The 17433-nt window shown below is 29.1% G+C and overlaps 1 non-coding gene across 1 annotated transcript; it reads left to right on the top strand.

The window, feature by feature from the left end:
- Nucleotides 1-14670: 14670 nt before the first annotated feature.
- Trnae-cuc lies at nt 14671-14742 on the top strand. Its single transcript has one exon. It is a non-coding gene; the product is annotated as a tRNA-Glu (tRNA).
- Nucleotides 14743-17433: the final 2691 nt, after the last annotated feature.

Genomic DNA, 17433 nt, shown 5'->3' with positions numbered 1-17433 from the left:
TGAATTGTTTAAAATATTAATCGTTTTATATTCGAACACAGATCGTCCTATATACATAAACGGAAGAGCGCGGCGTTGGCTTCAAGTTGTAATAATGTTTAATCAGCGAGAGAGTCAGTTGAAATAAGGTCGATCTTATAAAGTATAGAATTGTAAATTGTTTTCTCACGACCTACGAAGAATATATAATATAATAATATATATATATAATATATACACATAGTTTTTTTTTATAAATATTTGACGCTTTTCCTGTCGTCAGTTCACGTAAGGTATCACGTTTATCAAATCTGTAAAGAAGACAGTTATTTGGTATTCGTTTAAGTAAAGAGAAGCTGATTCTGTTTATATAATTTATATGTATTGTAGTTCTTACAATTGCTAAGTGATTTAACAGGAAACCGAGCCATTATGAGTAAATGTAACGTTTGTATAAAAAAAATAAGCAAGTAGTGTGATAATAATTAAATAATTTACCAAATTTGTAGTTATGTAATGTAATTCTATATTCATATAGTCTGTTCGACAGAAAACAAATGTTCAAAAGTGATGAAAAATTAAAGAAACCACAACAGATGTTCAGGAAGAAAATACGTAACTTTTAGTCATATCTTATACATATGTATATATTAGAATTAATTAACACCCCATGTGTCGAATAAAATATAAAATTTATTTAAAATTACGTTTTTCGAACTATATGCACCTTATCAGTCAGCTCAAAATGTACAATCACAAGTACAAAAATAAAAAAATAATACAAATTTAATCAAATACTGCATACCAATCAGACAATGACATTATTATAATTATAGTGAAAAAAACATTTAAAAAATATTATGATGTTTGAGATTATAGGGCCAATGCTCCGGTAAAAAAGAAAGTAGCATTGTTATTAACAACGCTTTGCTGCGCTCTTTTCTTAGTGCTAAAATATACATAAAACCTAATTTCACGTATGTGTTATGCACATCGTAATATGCAATTATGATAACATTCTTATTCAACATTCGTGCGTTTTCCAGGTCAGGTTTTATATTCAAAACGCCTGACTGCGTTTAAAATACATATCGTTTTGACAGTTTTTCCTAACAATTTATATAAGGAAAGGAGCGTTGTGCTTCACACAACCTAATTCCATGCAATATTATATCAATTTTGAAAATATATAATATATAGTTGATGAAATAGTTGAATAGTGCCCACTGTGGTTTAAATACTGATGCATAAACTAGTTAGAGCTTAACTTAGCTGAAAGACTTTCTTTTATTTTAACTCAGCTCACGCACTCCTATATTTTTATACATAACGAGATAATGAAAGTTCGACTAAGTATGCAGAATTTGCACATTATAAATAATCAGGAAAAAAGTACTGTTGAGCATTCACAAGTCGTGCACGATTTTCGTGCCATATAACAGCTCTCTCCGAGTAACTGCGGTATGTTGAAATTTGATTAATTACTTGCATTAGCTGTAAACGTTTCCATGTGTGCGCACAATTCGTGCGTTGCGTGCGCGCTGCCTTCTAATTGCGTATTGTTATAATACGTGAGTTTGCAAAACCTAAGCCAATCGGAAATTAACGAAACCAAAATCGAATAATGTAAGAAATTTTAATGCCAAATTCAAATCAATATCTTTTTATTATGATGTTATCGTTTTAGTGGCAAGGATTGTCCTGTAATCCGACTCTTTGCAAAACACGAATGCATTTTCAGCATTACTTAAGTGCTTAAGCGCTTGTTTTTTCTTATGATAATGTTATCATTATTCAATTCATATTGTTTTAAAACATTCAAATTAATAATAAATAAATGAAAACAAATACAAGTTTGTTTGTTTAAACAGCATTCAAAACTAAAAGTTATATGAGCTACTGCGATCCACTGCTAATGGTTTTTTTAAGACAACCCTAAGTTTGTCGTTTTTAGTCCGTATAATTTTTTATTGTTCTCTTATTCATTTTCCAATTGTGATAATATATTGCAAAAATGTCGGAAAGGAATTATTCACTTTGATATGTATGTTGATCTATTAACACAAGAACGGTGGAGACGCCTTGTACTTTTATATGGTACCCATTGAACAAGAATATAGCTAAACTAAAGATTGAAAATTCATTCATTGAAGAATAATATTATTAAATAAACTAGTGTGACTGGTTTGTGAATTCGTAATAAGTGTAAATTGTTTGCATGTATTGTCAATAATTGTACTTAATAGGTAGATAAACGTACAATAAATTATACTTAATAGATTTTATTGAAGTAACGTAACATATTAGTGACACAAAATCGTTGTGTTAAAACTAGTCGTTGACAATTTTAAACTAATCCTGTACCCAATGATGAGTAATCAAGCAATAAACTCACAAAGTTAATACAATATTATCATTTATATTGTACCAATTTCTTTTAATGTGATGTGATAAATGACCATAAAAGCGTAGAACAGATTGACAGAACAGTAAGTATAAAAGTAATATAACTAGAACAATAAAAATTAATATTATTGATAATGTTACTTAACTCTAACTTAATATATTTTTAAATAAAAATTATTTCTACTAGAAGCATATATATTTAAACGTAATTGTGATATTTGTTTCGTGACTTCAAAGTTCAACGTAATTGCAAACCATGAATGTTCCAAATTAAGTTATGCATATAAAATGCAAGGAACGCGAGTGATTTTATTTAAATCATTATATTATATTACATTTATATATATATATATATATATATATATATATATATATATAATTTCTAGAAAGGAGTGAGGTTATTGACAGAAAGAACTAGTTTATTCTAATGAATGATGGTCTTGGAAAACATGTGTCTCTAATTCATAATTGATTTTCCTTACTTGATAGCATTTCCCAAATTAACAAACAAACAGACAAATATGCACACACATATTATATATATATATATATATACATATATATATATATATATATATATATATATAAATTTTAAACTCAGCATTTTACATGCAAGTACGTATGTAAGCAATTTGTAAATCCTCTTGTAGGATCTTTCCGTGGAAGACTTCATCCAAATGTATGCCAGTGTGTTTACCGCCTAATCTAAAAACTGTGATGGATCTCTATAAGAAGGGGTTTGTTATCCAGGTAACAGGCTTTAGTGCTCAGTATAAATAATGCCTTGAGCGTTTTAGTCCTCTGATATGCTTTTGGGGTTCGCGACCCAGATATTTCATTACAAAGAACATCTCACAGAATTACTGGTTTATGAAATGTTGATATGGTAATGAATTTATAAAAATTCAATTATAATTTGAGTGTTAATAGTAGGCTGTGAATATTATATTCTGTGCTCGGCCCTTAGTTAAAAAGCTATAAAATTTGTTATATATCAATCGCTCATTATATTAGTTTACGAATTTTCAAATATATATATATATATATATATATATATATATATAAATGTATGTTTATCATATGTAATTAACATCGAGAAATATGACACGATGCACAAAATTGTAAAAATTGTTCTGCATCGTACATTGTACAAACAGAACAAAAATTAAGAAAAGCTAAAAAGAGAACATGAACTTGCCATTAGTTAATTATTCATGATTTTTGACCAATAATTTTAAATTAAAGGGATAACATTGAAATGAAATTATTTGCAGGATAAGTTTTTATAAAAACGATTCCAAATACAATAAATGTAAGAACCAAATTTTTTATTTTAAAAGTTCATCATAAAATTATCGTTAATATTGACATTAAGATTTCAGATTATAAACAGATAAACTAATAAGATTACAAATGATAAACATACACACGAACAAAACAAAAAATCTTTATAATATATTTTCATTTTTAAAAACTACATAGATAATTGAAGACGTATTATTTTGAGGTATTTTCTAATATAGTTTTTGGTGCGTTTTGATATTTCTTGAGTGTTGGAATTGAAAAATTGTTAGACCTGCTTTTGCCAAAAACTAAACAGCACATCTGCCTATCAAAAAGAGTTGCATATTTTTTTAAGCATTCAAATCGGTGGATCTATGCGTCGGAAAACGTGGACAAAAAATTGTATTAATAACTTACCTGACAGGAAGTTAAAAAGTTAATTATTTTTTAAAAAAAAGATGGCTTCTAGTTCAGAAATTTAAATATATATATATATATATATATATATATATATATGTATATGTGTGTGTGTTTTGTGTGTATTTTATAATTTATTTAAACAAAATCTGTTCCTGCAGCTCTAAAATTCCCCAAATGCGTGAATACCGTTGAGGACAATCTAAAACAAGTACCATGTCCATGATATTAAAATGTCACAGGTATTATTAGGGCTGACCGTCATATATTGCAATTAATTAACTCTATCCTTCTACCTGGCATACAATAAATGTCGCATGGAGAGGAAGGCAATATTTACATAAACCTGCCACTGACAACGTTGTATTGCAAATACTAAAGATTAAATTAAGCGCATGAAACTCGGTGCACTGCGGGGTTAATAATAGAACGACGGAAAATATTTACTACTGAATTGTTTCATGGAATTGAATCCATAATCAATTAATATCGGTGAAGTTATTGGATTAACGTAATATCAGCAGCAATTAAAATGCATTGTAATTTGATATTATTATATTGATTCTCAATAGTTGGATTTGCAGTTTTAAAATAGAAAGTCTTAGTATATTGTAGATTACGGGTTATTCATAATGAACGAATATTTTTTGCACAATATTTCTATATTAATAATTAACGGTGTAATTTGTTACGCTAAAAATAGTAATAAAGTTTCAAATAAATAGAAGAATAATATTAAACATTCATTGAAATTTCAATATTTTGTGTAAAATGATTGGTTTGTCTAAATATTTGCTTCGGATGGCTGCTCATAACTTGTTCACATAACAATCCCGACATTTGAAAACTCTACATTGGCTGCATTTACTGATAATACACTGTCATCCTAATTAACAATTATAGTGTAGAATTAGTTAATAATCTAATGAAAGAATATTTCAGTATGCCTGAATAATGGCTTGCAAAATAGTAGCCCTACAATTTATATAAATAAGATGCAAATTCCTGAACATAAGTCAGTGAAATATGGTCTCCACTTATATGACAGACTTACTTAAAAGAGTATAGAAAATTTAAGCAAACAAATTATTCTCAAAAAAGAAAAAAAGACTAGGCAAATGATTTAAATTCTAGATAGGAAAATAAACTATTAATGTACAAATTACATTTTCCAACACATTTGGATGTATGAAACTGAGATCCGGGGTTGCAATTTTTAATCAAAGAGTTCAGACCAATGTTTAATTTATAATGTTTAATTTATAACTTAATTAACAATGGCAAGTAACAAATTAAATCATTCAATGATCTTAATATGAAGACAGTATAATTAACGTTAAAAAATTTAGATGGAAATTATAAAAAAGTGTTCACATACAAAGCCAACAATAGGTTTGTCACAAGACTAAACAAAATTAGCCAATGAACATAATTTCAACATAAACTTTATTATTTTTTATAGTTATTTTCGAGAAAATTAGATTGGAGTTCTTCTTTTGTATACAACAATTATAGTTCATACAAATCTGATTGCTTAACAAAATATGGAGATAATAAAACAATTATATATCCCTACTAATATTAACGGGAAATTTAATATTGAGTGAACTTTTAATATATAAAGTTAGTAGTAGGTAGAATAGAGCGGGGCTTAAAAGGTCCACTTTCGATATCTCAAAAAACAAGCAAAATTAGAATTTTTTTTAACAATAATATTTGAAATTTGAGGAAAAATGTGTATAACCAGCTATTAACTTGATTCTTGCGACGTTGCTATCGAGAAATAAACGGCAATGTTTAAAAATTCATAACAAAAGTATTTTATTTTGTTGTTAGTTATTTGGCTGTAAGCACTTTTATTTAGTATACAAGAGCTTAATAAAATCTTTAGGTATACGTTATTTATTTGATTTATAAGATGTATTATTAGTTTTAAGTTAGATCCAACAGATTTTTCACATAACCTCTGTAAAGTCTACACGTGGGTGGGGAACAAATTAACCTTTACCCTGACAAAAAATTAAACAACAAAAAATAGTGAATATAAAAGAAAATTAAAGATTGAAATAAGCAATTTTACAAGCAATAGATTAGATAAATAGTTATTCCAACCTTGCTGATAAATATATCAGCAAAAATGCCAGATTAAGGTTAGATACAGTGTTATCTCTGTAAAAAATGCACTCATGAAATTTATATTTTGCATTAGTTGAATAATATAGCTATTATTTTGTACAATCCTTTTAAAACAAAAAATACGACACTGAACCTGTTTGCCATCTTTCTAGTCTATTTTACCCAGCTTATGGGGTAAAAAAACAGCTAAAAATTTTTAGAAAAACAGCAAAAACATGCATTTCTATAATGACGAATTAGCTGGGAGCTTTACTAAACATTGTTAGATAGTTGTTTGTTTGATATGTTTTTGTTGTGTTAAAATTAGTTTGGTTTTCATAATATAATTGCCCAAAGTCTAATTGGATGTATGAAGAATATTTCATAAGTAAAAACTAGTTAAATTCTTCCTAAGGGCTAAAAGCTCATCTTGCTTATCTATCAAGGGTGGGATAAAAATCATTCGGTATTATAAGATCAAGTAAAAACTGGCGCACAAATAATTTAGTTTAATATAATTTGTTTGTTTATTATAAATACTAATGAAGGAGAACAGGTCATGCTTTAACTATGTACATATAAATGCAAAAAACAAAAAAAATACTTTGATAAACCAGCTAACTAATATTTGATATTGAAAATATATTTTTTTTACTAAAATATGTATGCTTCTTGTTATTTTTAATTAGCAACAATCTTTCAATTCAGGTATTTTTTAGACTAATTACTTTCAGTAAGTTTTTGTAATCGGTATTGACATTTGCTTTGGTCAATTCAATATCTTTGTGTCGATTCCGTGTGTGTTTTAGGGATGCTTGTAACACTAACGCTTTGCTGATTCCAGTAATCGCATGTGTCCGATGTGCACGGCGATGTTAATTGCGTACTAATGCCGGACTAATTAGTCGCACTCGGCTACGACTAAAACTGCCGGAGATAAACGCGACGGACAATACGAGATACATGGATAAAACTCTCGCCACCTTTAGTACTGTTTACATTTTTTCTATAATTGCTCTATTACTGTCTTTTTTATTAAAACAATCTATATTCATTTAATACTTATTATATGTTCATGCAATCACCGTATTGGCTTTATACTGTTTGTACATTTGAATCACTGTGTTACTATATTAGTGTTTAGATTTAACAAATTGTACTATTTCTTTAGTACTGGTATACGTATATTTTTTTAAGTTCATCTATTTCTTTCTGTTTATATTTTTTAAGTAATTCTGCATTGCAATTAGAATTTCTGAATTTCTTTGGTAGAGGCCAGTCTCCCCTACTGTTTTGTGTCAGGATTCGGTATAGAAAGCCAATTAAAAAGTTAAATTATAATAATTTAAAGATATGCTCTAAAAATATGAAGTATAATTGTTAGAACAAGTTTCCATTACTGAATTCAGTCAGCGCTTTTAAAGAGTCAAAAGTAAAAGCTTGTCACGATTGTGACAATTTTTGTGGGTACGGTTGCGGCATGTTTTTTTCGGGCGAAGATTAAACAGAGAAAGAAAAATCTAACTTAACTGAGACAAATTACAATAGATAAAGGAAAAGCAAAATTCATTCGCTACTGTACAAGATGGGAAGTAAAATTAAATACATCATATAACAATTTTGAATAATGTTTATTAGTTATATGGTAACACTCGTGATGCACACATTTATTAGTGTCAACCATTATACACATTTATATAATGATAAATTATAAATTATATATTTATAATAGCATTAAAAATATGTATAATATTTAAAAACAATAATGCAATTAAAGTCATACTTTAAATATGACATGATCTGTTTGTCATTGTAATTAGCATTTTGAAATGAATCTTTATCAGAGAAATGAAGTAAATGCTGATTAATATATTCTATAATATTCGTTCATACAGTGAATTATGTTAAACAACGCCTCAACAAATATTGTTTTCGCAACTTCACTCATCATGTAATTGTGTTTGAAGAACTTCATGTAATTGAAATTAACATACATTCATTGACTGTTTGTATTTTTTTTACTGTTTCGCTGGCGATATAATTTCATTCTTTGAACAGCTGTAATATCTGTCTTGACTAAAAAATATTTTCCATTTTAATAACTTCAAAGATTTATAAAAACTACGAATAATATAGAAATAATTTCTAATCAATGTTTAATTTGTTTTATTTTTTTTAAAGAACGGCGTAAAATATTCTTCTGATTCAGTCATGTTTCATTAAATCAAGATTTGTACAACGATATAACTTTAAAATGTTAATTTTTCTATGCCGATTTCCTTGTCGATATCGGTACGCACACGACGTTGATATCGGTACGCATACAGCGACAGATCTCTATTTACATACACGACGGCTAATCACAATCGACCCATATAGAAATGATCTCATCGAGAGCAAATGACCAACAGTTCGGGCGTAACGGACTTTCGTTGCATTTGTACAGATTTACACCCTAGTCGCGCCTAAAAAAGTTTTACTTCAATAATAACTTTACAAAAAAATTCGGCTTTATTTATATAAAAGAATCTGCTAATTTCGAAAGCTTTATTGCTTATATAAAAAAGTGGCTACACAAAAGTATTTTCTTTCACTCTGTTTCTTGGGTTGTGAGCACTGTTGTTTAGTTCACGAGACCCTAATATAAATTCTAAGTATACGTTATTTTATTGTTTTATAATATATAGATATTGTTAATTTTAAGTTAAATTCAACAGGTTTTCTGATATAACCTATACTATTCGACGTACTACACATTCATTGAGAAAAATACTGATTTTAACATATATTAAATTAACTATCTTATTCTATTATATTAAACTTTTACATATCACTTTGGTAAAGGTAATTATTTATATTTGATAAATTGGCTTATCATGTTCAGTATCAATTTTCCATGCAAAGAGCCAGGATTCGATCTCGGCAGCTTTTTTTATGCGAGCAAAGCAGTATTTATATAATTATATATTACATATAATATTATATATCATATTATCCATATGTATTTCTATATATACGTGTATATTTAAGGACGTGTCGTGTGATTTTGCTTTACATTAGCGAACTCATTGATCGAGCCGCTTGGCTGGTGGTGAACACGCAAACCGATTATAATGTACGCGGCGCGTTGGAAGTATTTTGTTGTGTGATCTGCCCGATTAAGAGCGTTCAACTTTCATATTTAATACTATGAATAATTATAAACGATAAAAGCAAATCTGATAATTGAATTAGCTTCATCATAATATCCCGCATGAAAACGGATTGATCGTACTGACATATATAATCTATATATGATTGGTTGAAAATTATGTTGAAATCTAACAAAATGCTTATCGAAATTATTTTTAATACTATATTTACGGATCAAGCCAATTTGACTTAATAAAAATGTGATGACTATGTACACATGAAACTATATACATTAATACATACAAGTATGGCGTGGATGTACTTGATTTTTTTAATAATAAACATTTTATTTATTACATTTATTATTAATAGACAATTTATTATTAATAGACAATTGTCGTGGACCTACATTTTTCGAAAAAAAAAAAATTTTATAAACCAAATTGGCTCTAGTATAGGTATATGATCAACATCCGTATATTGATTGCTGAACATTCAAATAATCTATTGTCGTTAACTTTAACATTAAAAGAAACATTGATTTATTTAAAAAACGCACAGATGAGTGTTTTCGTCATATATTATTACCAAAATATATTTAGATTTCTCTAGTCTTATAATTTAGGGCCAACCGATACACGACAACGCTTTTAAAAGAAATATTTTTAGAAATAACGTATATTGTCAGTCAATCGATGATATTTTTTGATTAATATCATAGCTTGTATGTATTTATATATTATATTGGGTAGAGTGGGGCTCAAAGGTCCTCAGGTAAAAAGATCCACCACTGATATCTTTATAACAAGTGAAGCTAAAATTGTTTAACATCAAAATTTGAAAGTAGGCGGAAAAATAAGTAATCAGTCATCATCCTGGCTCTTACGACGTTGCATTCAGGAGACAATCAGCAAAGTTTAAAAATCCATAACGAAGGTGTTTTTTTTTCATTCTTAGTTTTTTTGGTTGTGAGCACTGTCGTTTAGTTTATGAGACCGAGAATATTTTTTAAGTATACGTTATTTAATTGAGTTTTTTTTTTAAATTTACGTTATGTAATTTTAAGATCTATTGTTAATTTAAAGTTAGATTCAACAGTTTTTCTTATATAACCTTTTAAAAATCTTACACATGGGTGTTCCGTCGTTTTCTGCCCTTTATTAGCTTAAATGACTGTTGAGTATTCATTTAAATTTACTGTTAAATTTTGTTTATAGATTACAGCTGTAATTTGAGAACATTTTAAAATTGCAATTATGCTTGCAGATTACCCAGAGGCAATGGGGGGGGGTAAATATGTTTGCAAATTATTGCTAAATTATACAAAAAACTCAATAGTCATTTAAGGTCAGGGCTAGGAAATGACAGAAATTATTGAATTTTAAATTTAATAGAGATGATTTACTAGATTGAGAGGCCGATGCCAGGACTCCATCCTAAGATCTCTAATGTGCTAGTCGGGTATGCTATCACTGAGCTACGCCCCCAGCTTTTGAATAGTTAATTCTCAATAATACTTATCGAATTCCAAATACACCAATAAAATTAATACAAATAATTCCTTTAAAGCAATTAGACAACATTTCGAATTTGCACGTCACTTCTCTTATGTATTTGAAATGTGTTCCCAACACGCAGAGACCGATGTACCGTCTCCCAGATGATGTTACACAACGAACAAAATTCCCGAAGGCGTCATTAAGTTCGACGTTCGGCGTTCTGTGGACTTCGGCCGCCGGTGGTCACGCAGTTCGGTGCAAGCCCTCTCAAACGGTTAACACAATACTCGACAGTTTATCGATAAGACAAAGGTTTCAAAACCGAATCGAAAACTCGAAATCGAATCACAACTACAAAACACAAATAAAATAATAATTCCTCTTTTAATTGACCATCGTACTGTCTAGTGATACGATTAGTCTAACGCATTCGGAAGTATTTCTCTTTATGAATTAGAAAAGTGCAGTACTCGAGAAAGATCTTAAGGTATATGAACACTACTTGTCTCTGTAAACTTAATACATGTCATTAAAAAATTACACAAGATCAATTGAACACATTATTCTAAAATGCTGCTTAAACACAAGACTCGACAGTTTATCGATAATACAAAGGTTTCAAAACCGAATCGAAAACTCGAAATCGAATCACAACTACGAAGCACAAATAAAATAATGATTCCTCTATTAATTGACCATCGTTATGTCTAGTGATACGATTAGTCTAACGCATTTGGAATCTTGTGATGAACTAGAAAATTGCAGTATTCGAGACAGATCACTAAAGGTATATGAATTCTACTTGGACACAAGTTGTTGTCATTGAAAAAATACACAGGATTAATTGAACATACTATTCTTCAAAGACAGCAAAAATTGTTACGAGAAACATTACTCTATAAAATAGCTCAATTAAACAGTTCAGTAAAATAGTTCCTCTATTAATTGACCATCTTTCTCCATTGATACGAATTGAAAACATTTCTCGTAATGAATCAGAAAATTGCAGTACTCAGGAAAGATAACTCAGACTATTAGAATCATGCTTATCTACTAGAAATCAAAGTGTTTAATTGAAAAATGACATAGGATCAATGGAACACATTTTTCTAGAATGCAGTTTATTTGAGAATTACAGCAAAAAATGTTACGTTCTTCCTCAAATAATTGACTATCTTCTTCTATTAATAAGATTTATCTAAAGCATTTCAGAGTATTTCTCTCGATGAATTAGAAAATTGCAATATTCGAGAAAGAGCACTTAGACTATTTGTATCTTACTAGTCTACTACAACTCAAAGTGTTTAATTAAAAAAATAACATAGGATGAACTTACCACATAATTCTAGAATGCAACTTATTGCGAAAGACACAACAAAAAATTTAGAGAAATTTTACTCCAAAAAGTAACTTATTAAATAGTTCAATAAAATAGTTTCTCTAACGATTGACCATTCCTTGATTGATACGATTTGTGTAAATAATTTCAACGTATTTCTTTTAATATGTTATAAAATTGCAATATTCGAGATAAATCACTTACACTATTTGTATCCTACTAGTCTACTGGTTACAGTCAAGGTGCTTAATTAAAAACTGACATAGGATCAGCTGAACACATTATGCCATAATGTAACTTATTTGAGAAGTACAGCAAAACAATCTTGGAAGAATTTTAAATCCAATAAGTCGTCGTTTCTTGAACCGTTTGATTTGGTATCAGTCTTAAGAAATTCAAATTATTATTTTTATGTAACTTTATTAAGATTTATTAAAAATAGCCAAGTAAACATATGAGTGAAAATTATCTATATAATTTGTAAGTGCCTCAATGTTCTTCGAAGGATATGTATATAAATGACTACGCCCAAACCATTTCGAATAAATTAACTATTACATTGGGTATGCCACAAGAATCAAATTTTGAGCCTCTATTTATTATCTACATTAAAAATGTAAAAAATATTAATTCCGTACAAATCTTTGTATTTTTATAACGGCGGCATCATAGTTCAATGAAAACAATATCTTATCTGAACTAATGATTAAACACAAAACTTAATCTGGGGTTAAATAAAAACTTTATGTTGATGACGTATTTCATGTATTTTTTTTATCGAAGATCGGATGTTTTTCAGATACTAATCAAAATATTATAGTCTTCAGGAAGAAAATACGTTTTTTTTTTCTTATCCAGTAAATGTCCCATGCATTTTTCAGTGTTTTGGCTACAACGTTTCTCGTTTATAATACTGTATATTATTAAAATATTTGCTTCAACTAAAGTTTAATATTAATACATTTTTGCATAATTTTAACGAAATTGTTGTCTTTCTTCGATCTGCAAGGCTGATTCTATAAATGACTTGGTGTGTTACCAATTCGCAACACAGTAATTTTAAACCATAAAATGGAAATTAAAAAAACCAGCTATTTATTCTAAAAACTATACATGATTATATATCATCCAACTAATTGTGATTTTATTTTTTTAATGCAGCTGACACAAACATGTATTAGCATGTGACACAAAACTGAAACCGCAGAAAAAAGTAGAATTGCTCAGAACTTCAAAAGTAGATAAAATGGTATTGTGTTAAATTTTTATTGACGCTACTTAATAACTTGATAAATCCCTTGATATTACACATAAAAGTATGTAATAGTATTACATGCCCGAAATGTAATTTATTGTTATTAATGTTAAAGCAATCTGGACAATTTATATCAATAGCTTATCAATGAAATATTTTAAATCGTTTAACAATGATTAATTACTATCATACATCATTTTATTTAGTAAAAAGAAATAATTTTCCGCACTTAAAACACTTTTTATTCCTTGACTCCTAACAATAATTTTCCATTGGCGTCATAACAAATTTTCAAAATGTGTCAATCACCCTAATCCTGTAATAACACATCCAGTCAACAATATTTGATGTGTATTTAAGTGTAATGAAGTCTTGTAGAGCTGAAGGGTTCCGATCTTTCCCAGTCGGAGTTTGCACAGATCGCAGGACGTTTCCACAAAGTCGAGTTCCCTTGACTGCCGCAACGCACTCGAACACATCCTCTTAGTGAGGTAATTTGATTACTGCCGACGCCGCCGACGGTACAAAGACGCAAAACGAAACACTTAATTCAATGGGAAAACGCTTGTGTGAGGATTTAGACGATCAGAAATATGATAAGTGATTTAACTTGATACAAGGCTAAACAGACGCCAGCCGTTTTCGCCTCTGAAGTAACAACGAGAAAATAATTAACGGATAAACATGTTATGCGTGTATTGATGTTTTTACATTGTCATATTAGAACCAAGTGTCTTGAATAAATTATCTACCATCAGCGTAAAATTGTTTTACATGACCAATTATTCTGAAGTAACAAATAGCACTACTAATTATTGACTAACGATATTCTTATTTTGTGTAAATTTTATTAAAATTTTTACAGTGCATAGAAGTATTAAACTAGATGGTTTGGTATTTTGCCTTGAGGCAAGTTACATGAACTGCCCGATATGTGTAAATAATCGACTTAATCAATAATAAAAAAAATTAATTTATGAGTGATTAGAAGTATTCCGAGTAGATTTATTACACAAATTGAGAACGAACGATCACGTTAACTCAAAGTATTTTCTAAAAATCAATTTTAAAACCAACTACTCTATCGTTATGCTAAGTAAATGTCTAATTTTAATTTTCCATAATAATTGGCTTAAATTTTTTTCAACAGTTAATTACAAGAAAACGGCTCGGTAGATTTTCACCTAAAACTAATTAGCATCATTCCCAATGTTTTTCACCTAAAACAATGAATGTTTGTTATATCCCATGTTGTCTAGTGGTTAGGATATCTGGCTCTCACCCAGGAGGCCGGGGTTCGATTCCCCGCATGGGAATTTATTTTTAATCCTACTTTTCAAATATATTCACTAAAATTAAATAATTAATTCTACTTAATTTAATTTTCTTCTAGGGTGTGACAAAACAATTAGTATTCGATATATCGGAAAAGACAGTTTGAAAAAAAATGCTTTTAAAGTTTTGCGGAGAAATGAAACAGAAGAGCATTATCGTAGTCAACCAGTTATATCTAGGAAAATAATTTAAATTTTGATCAATCGTATCCGATATGTCTCAAATTTTAAAGTACTTCATAGTTGTACTCGTATGATGACTTGAATAGATGAAGTATTGAATGACAGAAGCAGTACTCATATGTAAAAAAAATGAGGATGAACCAAATGAGTTCCTAAAACCAGTACCAGATATACCAATAACAAATATTGCTTACTAGCATTACTTGCCACCTACAACATTACTTAATTATTATCTTACTACTACAATTCTACTGAAATCTTCAGTTTTCATACTATCTTCTTTTTACATAAATCCTATTCTTCTTATGCTATATAATTTTCATCTTATCTTCTTCATATTAATCCCATTCTTGCTTATAGTTTTTTCAACTTATTTTCATTCTTTCTTTTTCTTACTTTTATTATCTATTCTTTTCATCTTCTTACTTCTTCTACTATTTCATTCCATTTTAATTCTATACATTCTACAATTCAAATTCAAATTCTATACATTCTGATATTTTATACACTTTGATCATTTTTTACATACACATTGCAATTGAAATTCTTATACATTCTGATATTTTTTCATATTCCTTATTACATTTCATAATTCTATTATTATCAACTGCTCAATAATTATTCATTTTTTACGTAATTGCCAAGATTTGGTCGAAGGATCGTTGGAAGTGATTTTAATATATTTATTAATATAATATTAGTTTTAATTTATTCTGATCATAATAACTTATAAAATTGTATTATTTTTATTGCATTTATTTTGATACAACTAGTACTCCCCTAGTAATATGCATGCCTACAAAGAAAAAAAATGCAATGTTTTTTAAGATTAAGGTGACCATATTTTTTTGCATAAAATCCGGGACGGATTAGAATGAGTGAGAGAGCAGGGGGGGGGGGGTCGGTGTTGGTGAGCTAAAAACTTATATACACATTTTTTGGGTTCAAATTTTCTAGTTGAAATACATTTAAAAATATATTGGCAATCCAAACATTCTTAAAAATCTGAGACAATCCGGGACAAAACAACTAAAACCGGGAAAAATATTGCTTTTAGAAAAAGCCGGGACGCAAGGAGGAAAATCGAGACTGTCCCGGCCAATCCGGGACGTATGGTCACCTTATTTAAGATCCCATTGAAAAACGCCCGTTACATTAAGCCCCTAGCTCCCCGCTCCCCTGAACAATACTATGTTAGTAAAGTTTAAAAGGTTAAATACTAATTACCCTTAAGAGTCATTAATAAAATAACATTAATCTATACTGTACATACGGTTTACTTGAAATAATCTTAAGCACATCCATTTCAAGCTAAAGCAAACGATTTGGCGTGTACAAATATATTTGGCTACATTGCGATAAAGACAAAGACATAATCTGACCGAAAATAAATATTGATTTTTTATCATGCGATAAGTTAATGGAACATATTTAGCGATAAGTATCCAAAAGGGCCATAACGATCGCGTGAGCAAATGTGAAGCAGAAGTTAAAGTCGAGAAGTATTCGGAATAAGTTTTGCGAGCGAAGGCGTCCTCTGCACGTAAATGCGCGATCGACGATGTCGTTTAGGGAAAACAATTAAACACATGGACAATCTAACTAGGTCAACACAAAAATATTCAAAGTGTTCCTGCCGGACTCGACTGGACTGAACTGGACTGGACTGGACACATTTTAATAACTAGGTTCGTGAAACTAAATTGAAACTACCATAGGGCGGCGGTTGGAAATTATTCAGATGTGTAAAAATATGAGGCATAATCTCGATTAAGCCTGCTTTGTTTTACTACAAGTTTTCAACATGAAATAGGTATAAGAAAAAAGTGCCAAGTTAGCTACATATGAATTATGTCGTTTTATTCCATTATAATTAAGCATAGAGCTTTTGTTACAAACCAGTCATTGCAAATTGATATTTATTAAGTACAATATTAAAGTAATCTTGACATCACAAGCAAATGTTATGCTTAGTTTTCACTCTTGATGCACATCAATAGTTTAATATTAGTCTCATTGGGCCATTATATTTAGTGATTACAAATAAATTTCTGCACATGCAACACATTTCCTGCTATAATTCATAATAATATTTTTTTTATCTGAACTGTAACAAATTTTTAATGATTTGAATTATTAAACAACATTCAATTCTAATCGATCGAGAGACGTGCTTATTGGTTTTTGAACAAGGCAGATCCAGCTGGTTAAAAGATACTGGGCAAAAAGTGCCAAAAATTGTAATTCAGTTTTTGAGGGAACGGAGTGAACGATTTGAATGATTCAAAAACATTCTACTTTTAGTAACAAAATATAGAACTTATTAAATTTTTTGGAAGGCAGGTCCAGCGGTTTTGAAAATCCAATGAAAACAGTAAAAAAAATGCCATTTGGCGGTCAAAAATGATCATTAGACATATGCGCATTGAATGATCAAAGTACAAATTTATTCCATATTTTTATGGGTTTCGTACCAAGATCTATTATGTG

This window comes from Ctenocephalides felis, unplaced genomic scaffold (assembly GCF_003426905.1).
Source record: "Ctenocephalides felis isolate EL2017-DRISC unplaced genomic scaffold, ASM342690v1 CF-g0.4_SCAFFOLD_01886, whole genome shotgun sequence".
Classification (NCBI taxonomy): Eukaryota; Metazoa; Arthropoda; class Insecta; order Siphonaptera; family Pulicidae; genus Ctenocephalides; species Ctenocephalides felis.
This window is presented reverse-complemented; position numbering and strand designations above follow the sequence as displayed.